The 26514-nt window shown below is 43.8% G+C and overlaps 1 protein-coding gene and 1 long non-coding RNA gene across 2 annotated transcripts in view; both read left to right on the forward strand.

Moving 5' to 3' along the window:
• The first annotated feature begins 1296 nt into the window (after nucleotides 1–1296).
• klu (zinc finger protein klumpfuss) overlaps nucleotides 1297–26514 on the forward strand; it is a 31110-nt gene continuing 5892 nt past the window's right edge. Inside the window, exons 1-2 of the mRNA XM_018102598.3 lie at nucleotides 1297–2645; nucleotides 18523–18573. The gene's annotated coding sequence lies outside the window, so the exon portion shown is untranslated. The remainder of the gene's footprint in view (nucleotides 2646–18522; nucleotides 18574–26514) is intronic.
• Nucleotides 8023–15090, forward strand: LOC149091525 (uncharacterized). The gene is made up of 2 exons (XR_016196684.1): nucleotides 8023–10606; nucleotides 10637–15090. It is a non-coding gene; the product is annotated as an uncharacterized LOC149091525 (long non-coding RNA).

Here is a 26514-nt window from a genome sequence, read left to right on the forward strand (position 1 = left end):
CTTTTAATATGCGGCGATTGTCTCTTTATAGTGATATTATAATATGAAATAAATATTTTATTTTTAGGTACGTTTTGTATTATCAATTTCAACTTGAAATATACTTATTGATTGAATCTTATTTCAAAATGATGATGTACTTACTTAGCATAACATTTGAAATAATGTAAATATTGTTTGAATATAAGTTAGAATTTGATTAAGAAACTCAACTAAGTTTCTCATTCGACTTGTTAGAGATAGGAGCCTCACAGAACAAATAACATATACGTTAATATATTTAATGTTATGCCCACTTAATTTCAATTATATTTATTAGTAAACATATTTGAGTTTTATATAGAGGGAATTAAAATTTTCCTTTTAACTCTTGTCATATGATATTTGCTATTCTTAAAAGCTTATATACATGTATATCTTGTTACATTACTGATTAAATGTTTCTTTTTCCCTTGACCGCTTTCACACAATGTTTTGTCTATAATTCTTGGTTTAAAATACATAACCTGTAGTATTGAATTGATTGGCTCGTTGTGCTCTCGTTACGTAATCCGTACTTGACTTCTATACGCCCCCATCCCCACTTTTGTATCTATGAGCCTTCCCCAGCCAATCCAACTCCAACGCTTGGAACGCTCCAAAACAGCGAAGCAGTAACAACAATGGAAAAGTGGGAGGCGCCTATTCGGAGCTCGCTTTCGCAAAAGCGAAAATGCAACGAAGTCTCCTCATTGGTATAAAGTTTGAGCAATTAGAAACCCACGCAGCCATAAACAACAACTACAACTACAGCTACAACGACTTGCGACTAGCGTGGGGGCAGCAGCAGCAGCAACCAAAGCCAACGCCACAGCAGCAGCAATAGCATGAGCAACACCAACACCAACACCAACAATGACCAGCTGCTGTCCCAACAGCAGCAGAGACTCGCCAGTTGCAGCCACAAACGCCAACAACATCAGCTGACAGCCGCGAAGTGAAGAGATAAAAATGCAAAAACAACTATGACAAAAATCAGCAGGCAGCTTTTATGTTGTTTTGCACGTGCTGCAGTCTGGCTGAGCCAGTCTCGGGCACTCACACTGGCTCTCTGGCGCGCTCTCTGGTTCGTTTATCCGGCGAATGAGACGCCAACAAACACACACAGACTCACGCTTACTGTGATGGTGTGCGTCTCAATATGTGTGCGCGCTTGTAGCTGTGTGAGCGTGTGCGTGTGTGTGTGCGGCGGCGTCGGCAGCACAAGCAGCTGCGTCGTCGTTGGCAGCCAATTCTACTTAGAAAGGCCGCTAGCTGCGCCAGTGTCTTGCTGGGCAGTGTCGGTTCAGGTTCAACGTCAGAGCCCCGCACGAGTTCGCTGTCGCCACAGTGCCGCAAAAAGTTAATAGAGTTTCAAGCCCGGTTCGAAAGCAAGTTACAAAAAGCCCCGCGAATAGCTGCCTCACTTTTTTTGGTTGGCCAAATTGTGCGTGCAATTGCAATAACTCCCTCCAACGCCCGCTCAGCTGCTTTTGCTGTCGCACACAGACGCTCTCGCTCTTGCGCTCTCGCGCCCTCTCTTTCTCGCTCTCCTTCGCTGTCCCTCTCTCTCACACTCTCCTTATTGGTGATGAATGCGTGCGTGTTGGTGGTGCAGCCGAAGCCAACGACGACAACGACGATGCCAGCGACGCCGACGACGACGACGCGACGACGGGAAAATCTCTTTGCGTTGCAGTGAAAATTTTTTCGTACGTTTTCGTTATTTGTTATTTGCACGTTGACGCGTCGACAACAAGAAACGGTACACGGTACGTACGAAGTGTATTAAACGAACACGCGTGCAGCGGCTACACTAACAACAACAACAACAACAACTACAATAATAATAATAACAAGCAGAACAACAGCGAGCGTTAAACGTTAATACGCGTCAGTTATAAAAATAATAAACAAATAACAAAGAAGAAAAGGAAAAAGAAAAGAAAAGCAAAAACAAACAACAAAATATTACCTATTTATTGATATTCAATTTTTTAGTCACTTAACTTGCTAAAACTCCTCTCTTAACTCAACCTAACTGCGATTCACAACAACAACAACTGCAACTACAACTACTACAACTACAACCAACTCAACAACAAATAACAACAATTTTTAATCTAATCAATTTTTGCTCTCTCATTCAACTAAACTTGCCAAATTTTTCTAAATAATCAAACAACAAATCTTTTACATAAGAAATTCAAAGAAAATATAATAAAATCATAAATATATAAATAAGTGCATAAAGTCGCAATCGAAGTGTCTTAAATATATATATATATACATACATATGTATATGCTATCAAGAAGATTTATACATGCAAAGCTTGCCAAGTTTGAATTATAAATAACAACAACAGCAACAACAATAAAGTTATTAAACATAATTGCAATTCATTAAAACACAACACGCGTTCAGCAAATAAGCAAAAGTTTGTGATATTTTTTATGATATTAGCAATTAAAGTATACAACATATAAATAAAGAGAATTTCGCCTAATAATAATAATATAATAAATGTGCAACAGCAACAACAACAGTAACAACAACTATCAGAAACGGGCAGCTGCCATTGGATAATGCTTGGATAATGCTTGCCAAAGCGCCCTAAACGAAAGAGGTGAGTCTCATCTATATATATCTTAGGTAAAATACTTTTTTTACTATAACTTTCAGCTGCGTTTTGTTGTTCTTGTTGAATATTTTGTTTTTTTTTTTTTTTTGCCGACGGCAACGACTTTTAGGCTCAGGCGCCAGTCGCTGATTGCCTCAGCAGAAAGGTGTTTTTGTTGTTGTTGCTGAAATGTGTCAAAAATTTATAGATCTAATTACATAGCCAATTGCGGATATTGTTGTTGCCGGTTCTGTTGTTGTTGTTGTTGTTGTTGTTGCTCTGGAATCAGTTAACAGTCAAATTGCAACTGCAAACAACGCAATATCAGATAGCACCAGCACCAGAGTTGATAGATATATGGAGCTGGCAAATAAATGAGTATATTATATATGTGTGCGTGTGTGTGTGTGTGTGAGTGTTGAAGCAGTATTAAATAAATCAAAAGGAGTTAGGCTAGGCGACACTGCAACACCTACAACATTGCAGTGGCCTCACTGATAGCGGCTGCTATCAATAAACCAGCCCCCAAAGATGGGTCTTGCGGTTGCCCCCGCTGCTATTGCTTGCGATTTGATTTGGTTTGACGTCAATCGTCAGCAACAAACACTGCCAATGACAACGACATTGTGTGGCCAGCAAATTGACGCACAAAAACAGCATCAGCAATGAACAACAACAGCAGCAATTTACGCACATAGGCAGATGAGAGAACCGGACGTGTTGCTGGCGTGCAACAGCAGCAGCAGCAGCAGAAGCAGCAACAAATCTTGCAGCCCTTGACTCTTACGCACAATTAATGCGAAACACTTTTAATTGCCATCGAATGCCATAGGAAAAGGAGTGAATGTGAACTATGCCAATTGGCTACACCTTCCGCATAAAAATGGCCAACGGCCGACTGACAAATTTGTATGCACGCGCTTCAAAAGTGCAATATTAATTAATTCCAGCGACAACTGCTGGCTGCACGATGCAACAGTATTTCTGCTGCTCTGTATGCGGCAGAAGTTGCTGCTGCTTAGAGCGGGCAATTAAACTGTATGTCATTCATTGGTAATTTATACCATTTAAAGGCAAGCAACAGCAGCAGCAACAGTAACAGCAGCAACAAGAACTCTCTCGCTAGGACGTTGCTTAGCTGTTGTTCTCCTTCTCTCTCTCTCTCTCTCTCTCTCTATCTTTTCTCTGTGTCGACCTCTCGCTCGCTTAGGCAATTAGCATGCGTGCGTGCCACAGGTCGTATGAGTAACGATCGAAATGTTATGATACTTTTGGTGGCTAAACAGTTGATCGATCGCCCGTTTGAGCTGATCGCCCGATAAATGCAACTTGCCATGAAAAGTGCAGCCCATAAATGGGCATTGAGCTATTGCACATTTCTCAATATGTCGCGCGAGTGTACCAAGTGATTTTTTCTCTGTTTGTTTGACTCTTTTTTTTTATTTTTTGTATTTGTTTTTCAACTCGGCGATGTCGATGTCTGGCTTTATACGCACCGCGCCTTATAAGACAATGACGACGTCTGCCGGACGGTCCGACCGACTGCTGCGTCTGTTTGGCATATAAAGCAGCCAGCGGTGCAGCTAGCGACAGCGCCAACGACTGCGACAGCACCCGCACCACAGTCGACGCCATTTTAAATTGGCTAAAAGTCGCCGGCGAAGCCCCCGATTGAAGCCGCATTTAATGCACTGCCACTGCCACCCTCTGTGCGTTTCATTGGCATTTTTGCATTTACATTTTTCGCAAAAAAAAAAAAAACAACAACAAAACAACAAAAAACAGAAAAAGAAAAAGAATCGTCGACATTCCAGGTGTCGAATAGGGTGTACTCTTTAAGAAGCAGCCTTTCAATATCCATACAAATATTTAGTTAAAGCTCAAACTTTTTATATCTGCACTGGACTCATTTTTAGAGCTTCGTTTTCTTGTTGAAAAATTGCAGATTTATAGTTCAGGATTATTGATTCATTATTTTGCATTGTTCAGCTCATCATTTAGATCAGTTTGATATAAAGTATTTAGTCTACAATAATATGTCATATATGATATCTGGTATGAAGACAGAATCAGTTCAAAAAATAGTCTCAAAATATTCCGTAAAATTAATTTCATTTGTATATATTGGGTATAGAACATTATTTTATAGGAGTCCATTTTTTATATGGCTCAATCCATCAGAATTTCTTTTGCTTGTTTTTTATATAAAGTTTTTTCTACCCGCTTCGTAAGCAAGGTACATATATAAAAGTCTGGATCTCGATTTCGTGAATTAATTTATTTAACGCGAAGCCTTAAATTCACAATTTTAATGCCCTTAACAAGAAAAAAGCCATGAAAAGAAATTTATATATTTATTTGTATCTATATATATGTATAGTATATATATGATATGCAGGAATAACAAAAGCGCGCTTTGAAATTGAGACATCGAGCAGAGCAGAAAAAAGTAAATACATAAATAAAAATAAAATGTTCACAATACACAAAATGGAAACAATTAAATATAGAAAATTTAGAAACGAAACAAAGGCGGGTGTGTGTAACTGAGTAAATAACAATAGCAAGCAACGCAACAAAAGCAACTAAAACAACAAAAGCAACTATAAATCGTAACGAAACGTAGCGAATACAGAAATTGAAGAACTTAAGAATGCCTAAGTTGAAATAAAAATTGTGGCGCGTTAATTAACTTTAAACGATTGAAAACGAATTGATTTGGAGAAGCCATTTGATTTGGATTAGTTGTGCTTGCTTGGCCGGACTCTGGGTTCACAAGTCGAGTTCGAGACCTTAAAGCACACGGTGCGATCCGCCGTATAAAGACTAAAATTAAAATTTAATCATCACGTGTGCGTTAAAAAGCGGGACAGACCCGACTCCGAGACGCTCGATCTGTGGCAATGTCTAAAACCAAAGTTGTTAATTAGAATGCGTTAAACAATAAAACAAAGAGAGAGAGAGAGAGAGATAGAGAGAGAGACCCAATGGGGATTTAGACTCGTATTCGAATCGAGTGGAGGGGACGCTGCGACAGTTGCTAAGAGATTAACACCTTACGGGCGGTAGACATTTGATAGGGCTCGATTGGAGCTTGGGCCTAGACTTGGGCCGTCGACTTGAATTCAGCTTGATTGTGGTCCATTCGGGTGTCATTACGGCATCCGTTGTTATCACGCATTTGATAAACGTTTTGTTTTTCATTAGTGTGTGGCCCGTAGGCCAGTTTCAGACTCCAAGTTCCAGCGCTCAGCCGCATGGACTAATTCAGATCACACCCCTTCAATTAGCAGCCAGCGGCGAATTCCCGGCAACTCTTTCCAAATGTAATCTAAAACAGAAATTTGGTCGGCCATTTTTTTGAGTGCGGCTTGTGGCTTATGTGGTGCAAATGTTCTCAAGCGGCCTGCCTGGTGGTTTTCGTCTTCCCCATATTTTATTTTCTGTCAGCTCTTGATAAGCAAAGTGGTGCGCCTTACTACGTCAAAAGCGTCGCGCGCTATCAGCGGCTCTCATTTAGCATATAAATATATATACATTTGATTATAAATATATATAGCTCGATTTTTAATAGGCATGGACTGTTTTCCTTTTATATTTCTTAATGGGAAACCACACGCAGAAATTGTACTTGAACCGCACTGATAAACATATCTGCCTCTCAAAAATAATTCACATGCGATTTGTGCTGTTGTTGTTGCTGTTGGTGTTGTTGTTGGCTCTCATTTAGCTAAACGTGCCACAACTTGGAGGTGGACAGCTCTGAGGTACTTCAGCAACGGCAAGAGAGCAACATCGTCGGCATTTGAAAACAATTTTTATTTAATCTCAAGTAGTTTCAATTAACGTCATTGGACTACATAGATTGTTGATTATGCGACGCGTTCGCAATACCATTATATATATATATATATATATATATATATATATATATATATATATATATATATATATAGGAAAGGAAATATAAAAATATTTAAAAATTATATTAAAAGATCATGAGATTGCGACCACCCACCAAACAGCAACAACAGCAATTGAATGAAACGTTTGCACACAAATTAAAAATATATTGAGAATAGCAAAAATAATAAATAATAATAAATACAAACATAATAATACTCGCACTTGGTCAGCCTTATCAGTCGATAGACGTCGATTTACGTCACAGCGGCGCGCAATTCATGAATTTAACAATTGATTCTTGACAAATAATTTCTTGAATTCTTCGTTTGCAGTGTGTAGGTGGTGATAAGCCGCTGGCTGATACGGCGGCACCTGAGCCGCTCGCCTGCTGCCGAGGTGGGGGTGGTTAGTCTCTGGGCTTATCGCGCGAATGTCGCAGGCCTTTGGCGGGCAGCCCAATTAAGAAATTTATGATTGGCTCGTAAACTGCGCAAGGCGAGCATTGCATAAAGCCCATAACTGACTCGTAATATTCAAGTGGCAAGCGGCAAGTGGCAAGTGGCAAGTGGCAGGCGGCAAGCTGCAAGCTGCAAGCTGCAAGAGGCGCTTCATTAGGCCAACATTCAAACCTGTTGCTCGCACGCAATGCTCGCCCAGTTGGTCACTCGGATGGTCACTCAGTTCAGTTCAGTTTCTTTGTCTCTCGGTCTCCGGTCTCCGGTCTCCGGTCTCTCGGGCGCTCCTTCCATCTGTCTATTTGTCGCTTAGCATGTGCAACTGTCTGCACTTAGCGCTCGCTGTCGCCAATTTGAATGCTGTGTCCATTCCGCTCTCTCTCGCGCGCTGCTCCTCCATACGCTTGCTCGCTCGCACACCTCAAGCCCGGCCAAGCGTTGCTTATCTTTGGGGTTTTCTTAGCTGTAATTTTGTTTTTGGCTTTTCTGAGCGCTTCGCATAATATTTTAGTGCACTTTATAAGCACAAATGCCTGTCGCATAAAAATTAATTGTAATGTTTGTTTATGTGCTCGGCAAATGTTAAACAAGTTTTGTTTGTTTCTATTTTTTATTATTTTTTTTTGCTTTTTTTTTTTTTGCTACACGGCGAATGGGCAATGCGCCAAATGCAAGCTTCATAGCGTAATAAACATTTTTAATATGCAACTGGACAATAAAAAGTAAAAGCAAACGCTAAATTAAGATATGAACAAAACTAGTGTATTACATAGTCAAATAATCCAATAAATGAAATAGATAAAAGCTGGAGGAGACGACTTGAACAGACTTGAGACTGAGACTTGAGATATGGGCGATATAATTATGTTGCATAAATATACTTACTTACTTTTTACGTACCTATCTGAAATATGTTTCTTAGATAACTGCAACTTTTAAATGTCCAATAAGTTTAAAGGAAATATTTCTTGGGAAGATCAAAGTTAAATTCATAAAATACTATCTATTGGAGGCATTCATTCTCAAAATATGAAAGGGGCACATAAATAAAAAAGTCATAAGTGTTGCCCTATTACTATTACTATACCCATACAGAAATATTTCTTTAGGAATATAACATTCTCGAAAGCGGGGAAAGTCTTCTCTCGACTACTATTTGAGCACTAATCACATTGTGTTTGTTGGCCAGCTCAGCTAATGTCATAGGCGCATGATTTATGATGAGTCAATTAGTTCATAATGCAAGGTCTTCCAATCTGATATTCGCTCTGTCTGCGACTTACTGACTTCCTCGCCGCTAATTAAGTACATAAATCCTCGCAATTTCAACTTGAAATTTGCTGTTGCTGTTGTTGCTGTTGTTGTTGTTGTTGCTGTTTGTTGATCTCTTAACAAAACACTGCAGCCGCTTAATTTATGTAATTCTCATTGTTGTTGACATATTTGACTTTCCTTTGCCGCCTCCAAAAAAACAGACAAACAAAAAATAAAACAATAAAGCCCGGCCTTGCTTTTGTTGTTGTTGTTGTTGTTGCTTTGTTTTAAGTACGCGCAAATGGCTGACAAAAATAAAAAATATCTTCATGCCAACAAATCCATTACAGTCAAGTGCGCACCACCACCAGCAACAACAACAGCAACAGCAACTAACAGAAAAAAGCTAAAAACAAATACCAAGCAAATAAATAAAAGTAAATGTGTGTGTGTTAAGTTAAAAAAATTAACCGAAATTTTATTAGTATTTGCGCAAGCGCAGGCAATGCTAAGGCAAATATTTGACAGGCAGCGGGACTGACCATAAGATGTTCGCCGAGCAGGAGGCACGCAGCGAGAGAGATAGAGAGAGACAGAGAAAGAGAGAGAGTCGGCATGCAATACATATATGGAGAGGGGTGGAAAGGGTTTTTGAAGACGCAACGCTCAGCGGCTGTTGCTGGAGCTGGAGTGGTCCATGGCCAAATCGCTGTTTGAGTTTGTTCGAGGCGGGCAAGCCAAGCAAAAGGCAATTAGAGTTGACACTTTTGGCTTTGGTGGCTCTGGCTGTGGCTGTGCCTATGGCTGTGGCGGCGGCGGCGACTTGGCTCGGCTCGAAAGGGCTCGCGACTCAGAACGCAGACTGCAGAACGAAGAGACTCTGCCCAGTTTAAAGAAGTTGTCGCTGACTTGTGTCCAGCCTCAGCGGCTGACGTGCCCAGGGACAGTTTAATTCTCACTAGGCAATGGGGCACTTAAAAACCATTTTCACTTGAGACGTGACCGCTGCTGACGTTGTCGTTATTTTATTTTAGTTGCTGTTGTTGTTGTCTAATGCTGCTTTGTTTTTTTGTTGCTGTTGTTGTTGTTGCTGCTGTTGTTTCTGTGCTGTTGCTGTTATTTATTATCAATATTGACGCAGCCAACAGAACAAAAAAACAGCCAACTCCAGCAACAACAACAACAACGACAACAGCAACAACACGAAATCTGTAAAATACCACGCAACATTGTAAACAAAATGTAAGCCGCTTTATTGTAGTTGTTGTTGTTGTTGTTGCTGTTGTTGTTGCTGTTGCTGTTGGCTGTAGACGCGCCTAAAACCCAACAAACCTGAGAAACTGTCACTAAGCCACTTTCGTTATTCTCTTTGATTTGCTGCCTGTGAAAGAGCTAACAAAAAGATGGGCCTCCCCTTTGGCCACACAATGGCCAGCAACTCCAACTGGCCAACAACTAATCATAAATTTGTCGCGCGATTATTTTACAGTTTGGCAGTCGCCTTTCAGTGATAACAGCTTAACATAGCATATGATTTGACTCCGGAGTCCGGAGGCCGGAGGCCGGCCTGAGCCTAGCTCTGCGCTGCGCTGCGCTGCGCCGCTGCCCTCGGCTGACTTATGGGCTCGAGAGATGATTGGAAACGAATGCCAAATGAATATGCAAATTATAGTTATTATTATGGTTATGTTTATGCATATCTCCGTGGCTGTGGCTCTCTTCACTTTTGCTACTCTTGTTGCCGCTTTTGTGCGCTAATTGTCTAAAGAAAGACCCGAATTTGTTATATTCAAAGCGACTTTTAAATGCTGGCACGTGTGCATAAACCTGGCCATAAATAAATCACAAAAAAGACTCAAAGAGAAAAACTGAAAAACTCACAAATTAAGCAAACGGCAGTTGAGTAGCCAAACTTTACTGTTTTTTGTTCCTTTTCCACATATGAACATACATATAAACATATACATTTTTGTAGTATTTATTTTGGGTCTCAACTGGAACCGCCGCTGTCACCCCAATGTATCAGAAACGGAGAACTAGAGCGCTATCTGCGCGGCTGGCCACAGGAAAAGGGAAGCCTGTTGAGTGGCAAACTGATTTCCGTTGACAATTTATACAAAAAGCAAAATACAAAAAAAAAAAAAAAAAAAGAAAATAAAATACACTCACACAGCAACAAAAAACAGCAACAAAAAGAGAAGAGAAGAAAAAGAACCCACAGCAAGAGCAACAACCACAGCGAAATGCGGTGCGCCAAGTAAAGTTTTAAATTCCATGGCATACACGTTGTTTGTTTTTGTTGATTTGCTTGTAGAATTTGTAGCAACAACAAAAATGCATTGGACTGGCATGGTGCCGAGGGAGGGGGCAGAGGCGGGGCAGGGGGCACGGAACAGGCGAAATACATTGACAAGCGAACAAGCGAGAAGAGCTGAATTAAGCAATGCGAGAGGCTGAGCCCGGCGACGCAGTCGCTTCTCACGCTCGCCACGACAGGACGGAGGACACGCCGCGCTCGTCCAAGCACACACCCACACCCACACCCGAAGCCACAGTCACCGGCGCAGTCACAGCTCCAGCCACAAGCCGCAGCTATCATGACAGCTTATAGCATAAATTTGTGACCCAGCTCGAAAGAAGAGCAAGTTAGCGCTGCTCTTGGGGTTGGGGCGTATGCGACTAGGGGATACGCTGCCCAGGTGCTAATGGCCTGGCAATAAGCAGACAAACATGCTGCCACTGCGAGAGAGGGCATCGAGTGTCGTCGGTCCAGTCTTGGCTGTTTATCGGCTTTTTGGCTCTTCGGCTTTGGCTTGGCTCTGGCTTTGGCTTTGACCAATAAAGTCTTATTATATACTCATCAATTCAGCAGCAGATAAAAGTCAAAAACTTGAGATACGTATGCGTCGATGTCGTCGCCGTCGCCGTCGCCGTCGCCGTTGCCGTTGCCGTTGCCGTCGTCGTCGAACCACCCGGCAGATAAATTATAATTAAAGCAGCCGCAGCTGAAGACTACTAAGTTGAAGACGCTGATTCTGATTCCGTTGCCGAGATGCTGTTCTGATGTCAGAGCGTATTTAAAATACGAGTAGAACAACCTGCATTCAAACGCCGACGCCACACGACCAGCGGATAAACAAAACAAATAAACAGCAACAGAAACAGAATCAGAATCAGAATCAGAGTCAGAATCTGAAACGAATAAGTAGACAGAGACGAAGACGACGCGACGTCGAATTGAGCTTCAGTCGGCGCAAGAAACACCTGTCAAACTGGTCCACACACACACACACGCACACACACAGACGTCGCACACGCGGAGCTGTCGGAGGCCCCAAAAATCTGGCTGCGGCCAGAAGGAAGAAGCCCAGCTGAACGAGCCAAGAGAAATGTAAAAGGAAGAGCGGAGCAGAGCCTAAGGCGGGGGCACAAACGGCGGTTGGGATAATGACTTGGCAAGGAAGAGGGCCAGTGATTTGGCTGGAACGAAACGGATATGCAATGCAGCCCATTAGGGGCCCTGATTAGCCGGGGCATTGATTTAATTGAAACTAAAACGGAAGTTATTACGCCTCGCCGATGTCTCGCCGAGCCGAGGCTGAGGCCGAGGCCTGATTTGATTAGATGATGCTGCAGAATTCGCGTCATGCCAGGCTAATTATGTAAGATTTCTGCTGCCATGACGCGGTTGTTAGCCAGTTGCGCATCTAAGCAGGAAATGCAGCAATTGCATTGCAGTCAGAGTCCAAAAAAAATGCCAACTCAGTTGGGTTCTAAGAAGCTTTAGTAAAGAATAGGAATAGATACTTTTTGTTTCCCTTAGATATTAGATATTCGGCTGCCATATAAATTGTCGTGTTGCGCGCAATTTTGGTAAACTCTTTTGGACAGGTTTGGTGTCATTTGAGGCTGAAATTTGACTTGTTTCAATTAGCAAACACGCGAAAGGCAGCCGACGCAGGGCTTACAACTTACTTGCTATGTGTGTCTGTGAGATGCAGCACTAACTAGCAACGTGCAACGCGCAACGTGCCACTAACAACTTACAACTGCGCGGCAATCAAATTACAAAACTTATCGCATGCAAGCGAGCAGAAAATCAGCGAGCAACAAACAACAGCAACAACAATAACAACAACGAGGTGAAGGAGGCGCTCATGTCTCTGGTGTGGATTACCTGGCGCCGCAGTTGCTGTTGCTGTTGCTGTTGGCGGCGGGGGTGTTGAGTAAAAAGTGAAATGCCACCGCCACTTGCCACTTGCCACTTGCCACAGAAATGCAAAACAACTGCAATGCGTGCGTGTGGCAAGGAAAAAGTTAACGGCAGCAGGCAGCAAAAGTTGAGCCGCCTTCGCCTGGGCTCTACCTGCAGGAAGTCGAGCAGAAGACGCCGAACGAGGACAACTTGGCATGTCTTGACAGTCGACAGGAAGTGCGCAAAATGCCACAACTTGCAAATGCAAAGTGCAACCCCCACACTCACACACACACATACACACATACACACAGGGGCACAAATGATTGCCGCATTATGCTAGGCTGAAAGTATCTTTAAAGTTGCATGTTGAACGCGTGTAAACAAGCTTGTCGCGCCGGCCTATAAAAATATTATTAAATTAAAAGTTGAGCCAGCTGCTGAGGCTGTTGCCTTGAAGGCGGCCACATCGAGGCGTAACTCCACCCACCCGATGGCAGTCGAGCAGGAGGCATGCGCATAAATGCAGCCTGTGCATAATTATGGAGTCATGATGTTGCCAACGTGGCGATTGCAATGGCGATGACGACGACGACGACGACGACGGCGACGGCGACGGCGACGATGATGGCTTGCCCAGGCTGCCTGGTCATTAGCTGTTGATGAGCCGTGGCCACTGCCGCAGCAGTGAGAAACAGTAGCCAATGCCACTCGGCGGCACCAACAGCTAGAGCTACAGCTTCAGCTTCTCCTCCTAGCCTGTTGGCCATCTCTGTCTGGCAGAAATAATTATTAGCAATTGTGTGCAGCTGCAGGTGCAGCAGCTAGCAACGAGAAGCAAGCCTGCCTTAATACTTACTGTTGATATTGCAGTGCAATTTCAGCATTTTGCACTTTTAGCTGCGCTGCGCATAAACAAAAGACTTAAGCAACGAACTGCGTCCAATTGGTCGAGGGCTGGTCGAAAATTTGAATTCGACTTGACCAATAAAATGGCCACCCAGATACACTCGCCAAGCAGCTGCAACTGCAGTCCGTCGCCTGTCAGGTAGCCCCAGCAGGGCTGGGACACCGCTGATGCTGGACGGACAGCGCTGGCCCACGTTGTAAACGTCAAACAGAAAATCCACTCAACGTTTTGAAGCAGCAGCAGCCACAGCAGCAACACGAGAAAATTATTAACTGACATTTTAATGATGATAATGATGATGCCGTTGATGTTGGCGGTGGCGGTGGTGGCGATGGCGGCGGTGTTGGCGGTGTTGGCGGTGGCTGCAACTGCGTCGGTGGCTAGACATTAATGAAGAAAAAAAAAAAATCCCTTTTGCGCCCCACCAAAGCACAGGTAGAGAAAACCATTAATGTTGCTGCTGCGGCTGCTGCTGCTGTTGCTGCTGTTGTTGGTTGTTTGTTGATGTAAGCGGCGTGATTTTTATCAGTTGGGGCTCTTGTGTTTGCCCAACTGGCGCCAGTCTTTATGTATTCTACTGGTCCAAAACAAAAGTCGAAAGTCAGATAACTTTTCAAAATGTTTGCATGTGTCTGAGTATGCCTCCGTGTGTGTGTGCGTAAAATGCGTTTTCAATTGCAGTTTTTCAAGTGTGCGCAAATCAATTGGCTATGAATTTTAATTGATTTTTGCCCGACAGCAGCAGCAGCAGCAGCAACAGCAACAACAACAGCATCACTCGGAGCAACAGTTGAAAGTTGTATTTCATTTTCTGTTTCGTTGCGCTTGTAAAGGCTCGCGCTCAAATAAAGCATGAAAATAAGTTTTGCCTGCCACACACAATCACACACACACACACACACACACACACACACACACACACACATCCGTATACAAATGTATATGTTGTGCAACTGAAGCTGCAGGCGAATCGCGGCTAATTTCAGTAATCTGCAAAGAATGCTGCAAAAGGCACCCACAATTCGCTGCAGAGACTGAGACGGGAACAGAGCTCAGCCAGAGACTGACACAGACAAGCACACACACACACACACATACACTGAGAGACAGTTGGACAGACATTCTGTCCAGACATGTGAGCGTCTGTTTGCAACCTGCTTAATGTCATGCAGCGGGAACAGCAACAACAACACCAAGAACAACAGCAACAGCAACAACAACAAACGGCAACCATAAGCAACTACAACGCACTGTCACTGTCATGCATCATCATCATTGCAACCCGGACTGGAGCCGGTTGCTGCTGCTGCTGCTGCTGCTGCTGCTGCTGTTTCTGTATTTGAAAATTATTGCATGTCCAGTCTGCAGTTTTCAGTCTGCAGTCCGCAGTCTGTAGTCTGTAGTCCGCAGTCTGCAGTCTGTAGTCTGACTCTGAGATTCAGGCTTATGCATGCAAAGCCGAGAAACTGAGAAGGCGAAACACTTGCAGCATTGGCATGGCCAGTGAGTGATGCGATTATCTGCAAGATTCGCTTATCTACGGTGATCCATCAGCTGTGTGGCACTGAGGCACTTGCGAATGTCAGTTGAGTGCCTTGCCCCGCCATTGCTGTTGCTGTTGCAGTTGCTGTTGCCGTCGTTGCGTGAAAAAATGCGTGGCCTGCGCGGGCGTCCGCCATATAAATTAGAATGTGCGTTGTTATTTCTCGAGTATTTTATTTCTGCTCAAAATACGTATATGTATATATATATTTACTCATTTTGTTGTTGTAATTTTCTTGCTCCCACGGTTGAGCTGAGCAGCACCCGCTAGCAGCGGGTCAGCGGGACTGCTTGCGGTTGCCGCTGCCAGGAAGCGCTGGTGGTACAGTAAACCACAGTAGGGGTTTTTGAGTTGCTTTTCGTTGTTTTTTGTTGACTTTGATTGAAAGTTGACACAGCCAAGCGTTGAAAACCACATCCGTGGTGGGCAGCAACAGCAGCAGTAACAACTGCCAACTTAGCGGCAACAGCAACAGCAATAGCAACATCATCCATGTTGCTTGTATGCAAATGCAATTAGTTTTTGATTAAGTTGTAGTCCCCAAAAAGATGGCAGGGCAGTCTTTGGCTCAATGTATGCAGTTGGCACAGCGCACCAAAGTACACTTAAGTGCAAAAGCAAAGCGACAGACCGTTAAATTGTTGCAATTACCAAAGCTAGCTGCTGCTGCTGCAGCTGCTGCCGCCATGTTTGAGCAGTCTCCTTGTATGTGTATATATATATGTGTTTGTGGGTGTGTATGCTAGACTATTGTTGTTGTTGCTGCTGCTGTTGACTGGGCCAATTGTTTAGCACGCGCTGCTAATTTTGTGCTGCTGTTGCTGCGAGGCAGGCAGCAATTTCTAAGTTGCATGTACGCCTTGTTGATTGTAGTAGGTGGCTAGGCCGGCATGGCCCAGCCTGCCTTGGCTTGGCTTGGCTTGGTTAGGCTTAGGCTAGCCAATGGTCATTATAGCTCCTCTCGGCTCAAAGTGCTGCTCCAGTTTGGACGGAGGGTGACCGAAGCCGCGCAATCATGTTAATAACAGCATGTATTGCTGCCGTTGCTGGTTGCTGGTTGCTGTTGTTGGTCGCTGTTGCTGCTCGCTGGTCAGCTGCAAGTTCTGCATGTGTAATTTATGCCCGTAGCTAATTGCATTTGAAAGCTTAAATGCAAAAGTCAAACGGTTTTCAGATATGCACAAAAACACAATCGCCCAAAACTGACTCAAATGCCATATTCTCACAAAGAAGCAGCAACAGAAACAGAAGAAGAAGCAGAGGCAGAAGTGAACCGATTTTCCCTCTTAGCTCATTTGAAATTCCAATTTCAATAACGCTCAATGATGGTTATCGGCAGCGCTTAAGTATGCGTTGCCGTTTGGCTTTTCTATTTTTATGTTTATGATTTTTGAGTAGGCGTTGTCCGCAGCAGCAGCCAGAGCTACATAGCATTGCCTTGTACCAATTTACGCACATACTGATGCGCCGGGCCAAGGTTCAGGGCAGGGCACGGCAGGGCAGGGCAGGCCGGTTCAATGGCTAGATAACGCCATGGGAGCCATCAGTTTCAATGCGTGCTGCTGCTGCTGCTGCTGTTGTTGTGGGTGCGCGATAAGAGAGTCCAGTCGAAGCCAGAGTTTATCAGCGAGCCGTGCACAGCTGCGACTGAAAATTCAAATACTGAAAAGCTGAAAACTCTCAAGCACCGAACATTGAAAATTGTTGTGCTAATAAATTCATGTCGCAGCGAACAGAAATCGGCGCGCTGCTGTCCGTCCGTCTGTCCGTCCGTCTGTCTGGCTGGCCGACTGCCTGCAACATTGCTGAGATATATGTTTAGAAACAAGTTTGTCGGGGCGGCATATTTGTTAAGGTCGCGCAGCTGCGCCGCCAGCAACTGTTGCTGCGGTAGTCATTCCACATAAATAGCTGCTGTTCATGTGGCACATGGTTTTTGTGCATATTTCGTATTGCTTTTTGTTTTTTTTTTTGGCTATTTGCTCACCCGCATTGGCAGCAACCGCAACAACATGCCATGTTGCATGCCTAATTGCAACAGGTGGCAAATGCCAGCAGCCGCACTTACACAAACACACTACACAGTTACTGTTTGCGGTTACAAGGGTTGCTGTCGCTGTCGCTCTTGCAGTGGTGCAGTAGTGGGGGGAGGCGCAGTGGGTGCTGCAGCAACATGTCGCTTTTGTGCCAGCAACAAGCCAATTAGCAGCAGCAACAGTTCTCAATTGCGAATTGTCAATTGTCAGAGGCAAATGCAAATGTGGTGCGGCCCATGTTGACAATTCCGCTGTGTGATTAGTAAATAATAGTACATATTAAAACAATTGTTAATTGTTTATTTGATGTCTCTCTGCTGTTGACCAAAAATGGGAAGAACAACAAGCAGCAAGCAGCAAGCAACAGGCAGAAGGCAGGAGGCAGGAGACGGCGAGCGGTAAGCAGTTTATGTTGTCACTTGGATCTGGCATTTGATTGGGCTTTGATTTGTTGCTACTGCAGCTCAAATAATTAATGAGTTAAATATTATAATTTATTTAAAACTGGCCACGATCATTAATCAGCCGTGGAACATGACTATGTGGCTTGCGCTTGGCATTGGAGCGGCTTTTCAGGCTTTTGTTGTGTGTGCGCGGCCACCGTTTTGGGGGCTGCTGCCACGCCCCACTAATTGACCACTAGCAACTGTTTAAGTATATTGGCAGCCGTTTCTTTTTCTCCTATTTTTGCTGCTTTGTGTTTTGTGGGTGGCAACGCTTCTCAGTTCTCTACTAATTTTGCATTTATGCCCGAACGCTCCATCAATCAATGTCCAGTTGCCAAATTTGTGGCCCAAAACGGCGGCAATGTTGCAATCGGCCCGGCCCGGCCCAGCGACATCTTTCGCAAATATATGCAGAAAGTTTGTTAATCAATAAAAAAATGATTAAAATGTAAAATTCATAAACGGCTCAGAAATCTAAGCCAAAGCCACGCAGTCTGCGTTTTGGCTTACCTATAAAAATAAATAAAGCAAAAAATCAAATAAAAAACCATAAAAAAGCAAACATCATTAAAAACTCACAAATTTGCAAAACTTATTGAGAGTTGTTTGTGTGCGTGTGTGTGTGTGCGTGTCCGGCTGGCATAAATATTTATACAGCGTCGTAGAACTATTCAGTCATAAGTATTTTTGAGCTTGATTAATGATGTTTGATTTGTTTCGAGCTGCTTTAATTACTGCGGCAATTAGCAGCTAAATGCAATCGAGTTTTGTTCGCTCCGACGATTTGTCATGAGCATCAGCGAAATGTTAACACATTTCATGTTACACATGGCACACATGTCTTTATGGCCTAAGCATAAGCATCAACTTGGACATAAACATAGTTATGCACACACACACACACACATATATATATATATATATATATATATATCATATATATGTGCATACATATATGTATATTAAAAATAAAGCTGGCTCGTAAAGTGCCCATAAAGTGGGCAGCGCGTTGTAAAAGCCATGCGAAAGTTTCTAGAAAGTTTTACCACGATTTTAGAGCAAACACTTTTATAGCTCAGCCGAATAACAGTTGTAAATGAAGCGTTAATAAACTCGGCTCTTTCACTCTTCCTTTCAGAATATGCCCGAGGTCATTGCAGCAGCAGTCGACACATCCTAACTCAACGAGGTAAGCACACATCAGAAGCTTCCAAGCAGCAGCAGCAGCTGCTGCTTTTTGCTTTGTTTCGTTTCGTTGTTTTTATTGCATTTGTATTTTGGCTGACAATGGCAACCCTGGCCTGGCCATGCACAGACAACGCTTGCAACCTTCGCAAGCGCAAAAACAAACACGAAAAAAAAATGAGAAAATATCTGAAACGCATTTTGAATTTAATGCGTGCACTGCAGGAGCATAAAGTAGGCAGCTGACAAGATGAGAAGGCGGCGAAGGAGGCGAAGGCGAAGGCGGGGGCGGAGGCGGAGGAGGTGGGCAGGTGGAGTTCTCATTCGTATCGATCATGTGCGCCTGTCCAGCCAGCAACATTCAAGTGTCGTCTTGCGTTTCGCATGAATTTCGCATCGGCTACGGCGGCGTCTCCCCTCGCCCGATCGCTCGAGCCTCTCGGTCTGGCAGTTGTCTGCGTTCAGAGTCTGCGTCTGCGTCTGCGTCTGCGCCTGCGTCTGGGGCAGCTTTTAGTTGCGGGCGTTGCACGGCAGGCGACCTTCTAAGTCGGCCGCTAAGGAATTGCAACTGCCATTGAAAATGAGTGAAGTTGAACATTTTAGACAGATTGCCAGGTTTTGTCATAAAAACGCGGCAACTTCGCTACAGCAGCAGCAGCAGCTGAAACTCACTCGATGTTGTTGCTTTTTGAAGATTAATTGCTTGCGACAGTTTGCAAACGATGGCAGCGCTCAAATTGTAGCAACAGCAACAGCAGCAGCGGCAACTATTGCAGCTGCCCCTTCGAGCCATAAAAATTGGCATTTTGTGGCTAAAATGAACATGACGTCAATGCGAAACGTGGTCAATTGCTTGGCTTAGAGTGCGACCTTTGGCTGGCTGGGCGATTAAGGCCGCGCGGCAGCAACTACAACTTAATCTCAGTCGTCGGTTGTCGGTCGTTGGTCGTCAGTCGTTGGATTGGCGCTTTTTGCCCGCCAGCTAATTTTTAATTTATTTGTTGAAATTTCTTTTGACACGCCCTAACAAAAGCGACGCGCTTTTGGTGTCATCACAATTGTTTCTTGTTTCTTTCATTATAACTTTTTTTTTTTTTTTCATTTAATTTAAAACCGTTTTTTGCAACAGTTTTTGCTTTGTATCTCAGGTGGCTTGGTCGCTTTTATTCATTAAATGTATCTCGGCATGAAATACAGCTTAATTAACAAAAAATCTGAAGAAAACCTGCAGCCGCTCGCTGGCAGAGCGCAGTTCCATTCATGCATTCACTCCATTCAGACTCCCAAGTGATATTCAGTGCGTAGATTTATGTTGACTAATTTGTCACAATATTGTTTCCCATAATTGAGTGAGTCGAGTTCGAGAATTTCGTTAACGAATCGTGCAACAGTAAAAGCGACACAAATTACAACAGGCCAATCAATGATAATCAATTAACACCTGCGACTGTCTGATACAATAGCAGCAGCCGCACAGCAGCAGCAGCAGCAGGAGCCGCCACGAGTTGAATAAATTAAAATTTCCCATCTTTAGGTCTTGGCTGGATTGGAAATCAGTAAACAAACACATTGAAATTAGCATATCAAATACAACATAATTGCGCGATAATAACCAAACATGAAATGAAACCTGTTCTATCGGACATCTATTTATCGATCTTCATTATATTGTCTTAATATTTCTCTATTATATATGTGGATGGAAACATATCGATGAAATATGTTAAAGAACTCATTATTCAAAAATAACATCGTTTCATTGAAATGGTACTCCGCTGCGCCTCCTCGCTCCTCCCCAGCGTGCCCTGCCCCTCCAACTGTTGTGTAAGCCAAAGTGACAGCGACAGCGTCTTGTAGGCGATCAAAATGCGGCATAAAACATGTGCAACTCCCAATGGCTGAGAATATGCGTTGAGTGTTGTTCTTGTAGGTTGCCAGTTGCTGGTTGTTGTTGCTATTGCTGTTGCGGACTGCAGTCGCCTTCCACCTGGCAGGCGCAACTGCGAACGCAAATTGAAAGAACTTGTTGCCAGTTTTGCCCGTTGCCCGTTGCCTGTTGCCTGTTGGCTGTTGCCGGCTGCACGCAGTCGTCGACAAGCAAATTGAAAGCTTTAGTTTTGCACTTGCTTTGCGGTCAAAACCCAATACGCCAACAACAACACCAACAACAGCAACACTAGTGCACGCTTGTGGTGTTGGTGGTGCTAGTGCCTGTTGGTGGTTACAACTATTGATTACAAGTTGCCAATCGCTGGGTCTCACATTACCCAATACAACAAACAGGCAACAGTCAGCAACAACAGCAAGAGGCAATAGCAACAGCAACAGCGACCTCGATGCGGGTGTTGCAGACAGGCGCAGAAAGGCTCCAATAACAGAGAGCAACAACATCGAGTGGAGGCTGTAATTAATGCGGGAGCCTGTGCTGACATTTTGAGAAATTTATTGCTCCAAGTGGATTTATAGTCTGCGACATTTTATAGTTTTGCCTTGTGGTCGTTGCGATCGATCGGGCCAGCGAACGAGTAATGTTGCCAGCAACATGTTGCCCATTGCTGCCGTTGGCTGGTGGGAACTGCTGCAGCAGCAGCAGGAGTAGCAGGAGCAGCAGCAACCCTTTAATGCGCATCATGTGCGCGCGCGCATATATAATTTGGCTACCCGATAATGATCGGCCTTTGGCATAATAAATTTACAGCACCGGCACACAACGCCGAGGCAACTTTCAAACCCAAATTGTTGGCGGAGTCCAGAGCTGGCGAACTCATCCTGAAAGTGGGCAACGGCCAGCCGAAAGAGTCGAGAGCCGATAGCCGACAGCCGAGTGCTGAGTGCCAAGTGCCGAGTATTAAAGTACCAATGGATCCGGCGAGCATGTACCTGCAGTATCGGGGAGTATCTGTACCCTGCAATCTATATTAATTTTTATATAGCCCGAGACTGAACGGCCTGCTGGCTGCCTCCTGCCCAGTGCCAGTCACGCTGCATACTTTCATAAATGCCAAAAATTTCACCTGCTTTCACAAAGATGATTAAAAATAAATATGCAACGACGTCGACGTCGCTGCCGACGTCCGCCTCGAAACGAGTGCAGTTCTTGTGCCGCCGCGCTGCATGATATACGATAATTTCGTTCTGATAATGTGACGGACAGCGGGCGAATGTCCAGCCTCAGTCGCCGTTGCCGTCGCAGTCGGCGTAGCAGTTGCAGCCTCACCTGACCTAGATGGCAGTGCGTGAGTGTTGAGCCAAAAATCGTTTAAGGCTAATTGCAAAGATCGCTTTTGGTTGATAAACGAGCAGCGCAGCAACGGGCGGACGCGGGGTGAAACGACTTGGCCAGCGATTGAGATGCCTCTCGGCTGTGACCCAAAACCTTTACGAGGCAGCACACAAAGCCCAGCTAAACAAATACGAAACGCGTAGTTAATGATGATTGCCGGCCCCCAAAGGTTAAAATTAAATAATTTTTAACTTGCTGCCAACTCGCATCTCCGGACCCAGCTCAAAATGGCGGGCGGATCGACGCAGCAGACGCAGCAACCGTAGTCGAGTAACCATTCATTCATCCATTCATTTGCCTAGCCATGTAATTAGCATGAAATGAGTAGGATTTCGGAGATTTTTAGTTAAATATTTCAAGAGTTCGGCTCGCTTTGCTTCTGGCGATCTCGTCAGTGGTCTATGTTAATTTTTTTTTTGGCGCTTTGGCAATTAAGCAGAAAATCGTGTAGCTAATTATGATAAACATTTCACAAAGTCGCTGAAGAAGAAGCAGACAGAAAGGAGGAGCAGCAGCAATGCAGACAGCAAGAAATAGCAAAAAATGGCAACAGGAAATGAAAGATAATAGATGAAATGCCAGCAACACAAAAAATCAAGCAAATATTTGAAAAATTCTAATTAGTTAAAATATTAATATAAATGTTATCAATCATTGAATATTTTTATAAATATTAAAGATGTATATAAGCTGTATGTATATCTTTATATAGTATTTTAATTATATATATTTCGAGTTTTTTATTTAGTAAATCTTAAATATTTCATATTGTTTAGTTTTTTATATTATTATATTTTATTTGCTTAAAATTGCACAACTACATTCCCCTCTTAAGAACACTTCGCAGAGTATCTCTCCTCGCTTTTAATTGTTTTAATGAATGATAAACATAAAGTAGACCAATATGTTATAAGAATATTACCCTGGAGTACAAGGCAAACGGACGGACTTTCATCACGAGGAGCAGGAGCTCGCTTCAGCATTGCGCTGCGATTAGGGTCTATGAATCATGTTTTGTAATTTCGAAATGTTTGAGGTAGCTACCACATTTATGGGGCGTTTAGCTGGCTTAGTGCATGGAGAGTGCGGGGGCTATTGTGGTTCGTGGAGCGCTTAAGTGGTTGCAAACCGGTTTGCAGTCAACCCTGGCCAGGGCCCTGCCAGCACTTGTAGTTCCTTTGGCCCATTTTATTCTCATTTGGACGACCGCAGGCGCCGCAGTTACTTTAGCCCTGGCTGCAGTCGTCGATAAGGCGGCAATGGTTTAATTTAGCTGAACAGCCGATCAGAAGGCAGCTACAAAAAATGCAACGGCAGCAGATGACGACAGGATCGTTGGGCCCAGCCCACGTGCAACTTGCCTACTGCAACTGCAGCCGCAACAGCAACAGCAACAGCAGCAGCAGCAGCAAAAACAAATGTGTCTGTATATCGTAACTAAATTGACTTTGATCACGCGATCGCCCGGCCATTGTGGCAAACGGAAGTATGCTAAGCAACTTGTTGCTGCCACGCCGGCAACTTCTAGCAGCAGCAGCAGCAGCAGCAGCAGCAGCAGCAGCAGAAGCACTAGCAGCAGCAGCAGCTGAAGGTGTATATTGCAAAAATAATTACATTTGATTGTAAAAGGCCAGCATCTAGGCCGGCGACTCGGACTCGGACGCGGACTCGGACTCGGACTTGGCACAGGCACAGGCAGCGACCCCGCCGTTGCTGGGGCTCTGCGAAAGAAAAATGTGCAACATGATTGCAGTTTACAGCGATGGAGAGTCTAAGCAACACCGGCAGCAACAACAGAAAACCAACAGATAAAATGCATTTACAATTGAATTTGAATGTAATTTTATTTAAGCTGCGGTCAGCCAGGGGCACATGCATGCATGTCTGTGTGTAGAGTGTGTGTGCTTGCGTTGCTGTTGGTGTTGCGGCACGGCAGCAACAATTGGCCAAGTGGCAGGAAATTGCCATTATCTGGCATTATCCACTTGTGCAACAGTAGCCGTAGCCGTAGCTGCAGTCGGTGCAGGCGGCGTAGGCCGCACGTCAATCTCTGGCCGAGATCAGAGGTTTCAATGATCCTACCCTAATTAATGACACCAAGCCACAACAGCAACAGCAACAACAATAGCAACGGCAACAATTAGCATATCGTTAGCTCTCATATTGACGTCAAATTTGGTCTGGCATTTAATGATCAGCAAAATCAATCCGTAGTCGTATGCACTTAAAATGACGGTGATCATTTTAATTGCAGTGCGCCAGACGAAGCCAACAGCTCAATTCCCAATTACAAATGAGCGAGCTAAAGAACAACAGAGACAGAGAGAGACATGTGTGTGTGTGTGTGTGTGTGTGTGTGTATGCGTGCATTTTAAATCAATTAAAAAGAGCTTTCTAACAAGCTTTGCCCGCCCGTTAAGTATGTTTGAGCTTGCGCTGGAATGGGGCGTGTTTTGTGAGCTTTGCAACATGTTGCTGGACTCATGCTGCTGGCTCAACTCAAATGTTGCTGGTCGTCAAGTGGGCTCTGCTCATTGGTTCATGCTTAGGCGTGGGCGTATGAGCAGCTTTTTATTTGCTTTCTTATGTTTTCACTCGATGCGCACTTCATTTTCATTTTCATTTTGTATTTACATTAGAGTGTGTGCTGTGGCGCTGTTTAAATGGCGTTTTATTTTATTGGCCATATTTGTGCTCTGTCATGCATTGTTTGCCTTTGACTGAACAACTCTATACACAACTGGCTTTAGCTGCTCCTTACTTAGTTGTTGCTGTTGCTACTGCAACACTAAGCTGTCCATTATCAATGCGTATCACGTTGTTGCTGCTGTTGTTGAAGTTGTTGAAGTGTGCTTAAATGGCGTCAGCAAGACATTTGCTAGTTTAATGTGTGGGGCTCCAATCCAACACACACACACACACACATACAAACACACGCTCACACACGGCCTGCATGGCGCAGCAATCAAAATGAAAGCCAACATCTTGTGCAAATATCAAACAGATGGCTAATAAAGAAGTCCACTTTAGGTCGCTCTCTGTATGTGTGTTTGTGTGTGTGTGTGTGTGTGGGTGCAGTGCAGGGCAGTTCAGGGCGTGGCTGTGCACACAATTTGTTTACACTTGAATTTCTGCAATTTTGTTTAGTTAACTTTGCGAGCGCTCGGCGCAGGGACGCCCATAGGCACACACAAGCTCTTATCGCTGCGGTGACAACTGAGTTGATATAGCTGCCCCAGGAGGAGCAGGGCAGCAAGGGAGTTGGGGGCGCCACTTTAAAACTTCATCAGCGTTCAGTGTGTCTGTGTGTGTAAGTAATAAGCGTGACTAAAGTTAAATAAACAATCACGCACACACACACACACACACAGAGTAAGACTGGCGCCCATTGTGACCGCCATTGCAGCAACTCCCCCTCACAGTCACTCACTCTCACCTATTCCCCCTCCCTCTCTATCGTTCTCACTCGCTCTGCTACGTTGCATTTAATACAATATGGCAATTGTTATTGTTGTTGGTGCCTGGCTTTTGGTTTTTGTAGTTCACGCTTTTGTTATTTGCATTGTTTTATTTGGTGTTAAAACGGTTGTCATAATTATGCAGCTGGAAACAAAAAATGAAAAGCAAAGAAAGAACAAAAAAAGGAGAAACAAAAGTGTCAATGAATCAGATTTCCACTGGCATTGCACATTTTCAGTTTTCACAGTTTTCTTATTTTACAGCTATTTGCATTTTGCATTTTAAGCTCACAATGAACAGCGCTCAGCACTCGGCGCAGCGCCAGCAAAAAGTATCCGAGCACAGCGAATGAGCGCCATTTAATAATGCTTCCTCGTCGCGTTTATTGTTTAATAATGTAATTAAGCATATCACACACACTCTCACACGGCTTATCTGTCATCTCGCTCGCACCCGTTTTCACTTGACTTGCACTTAATTATTTCTGGCGCGTATCTCATAGATACTTTTGCTGTATCTGTATCTGTATCTCGCAAATGACACGGCGCTGTTCCAGTTTTTCCAAACATTTGCTTACAAGCATGTTTCGCTGTTTCGCAGCCCGTAGCGCCATGTTTAAGTTTTTTTGGCGCTACTTAGGCCCCAAGTGCCCCCCCCCCCCCCCACACACACACACACTTCATAACTATAAGTTGGCTTGGCAGATTTTTAATTTGACATCTAGCTTCATTAATGAAACTCACTTCATGCTGCTGAGCCAGCGAATGAATGACCATAAAATGTTTTGCCTCAAAGATGATCATAAAATGTTTAATTTTTTCTTCTCTTCTACTATTTTGTATTATTTTTCGGTAATTGCACAAGACATAAACGGGCAGCTATTAGCACTGGCTAATTCTCAGGGTTGCCAAACTCACGACGCGCCGCTTGTTGTTTGTGTGTGGCAAGTTCTGACTTTCAGCAGGGCTAATAAAGTTTTTTAAATATCGTTAATAAATGTGCATGTTGTTAGTCATTACATGTTTCTATATTATATAGCTTATATTGGGTTTTAGAGACGATTTTAGGCAATTTTCATATATAGGCTACTCATAATAAGCGTGCCAAAATCATCTCAAAGAGTCGAATTAGCACTTCATTCTCCTCCTTAAGCGCCTTCTCTTTGTGTGTGTAAAAAATATGAAAATCTCTAGCCATAATTCA

Source organism: Drosophila navojoa, chromosome 4 (assembly GCF_054131105.1).
Source record: "Drosophila navojoa isolate 15081-1374.11 chromosome 4, UAZ_NAV_1.0, whole genome shotgun sequence".
In the NCBI taxonomy this organism is placed as follows: Eukaryota; Metazoa; Arthropoda; class Insecta; order Diptera; family Drosophilidae; genus Drosophila; species Drosophila navojoa.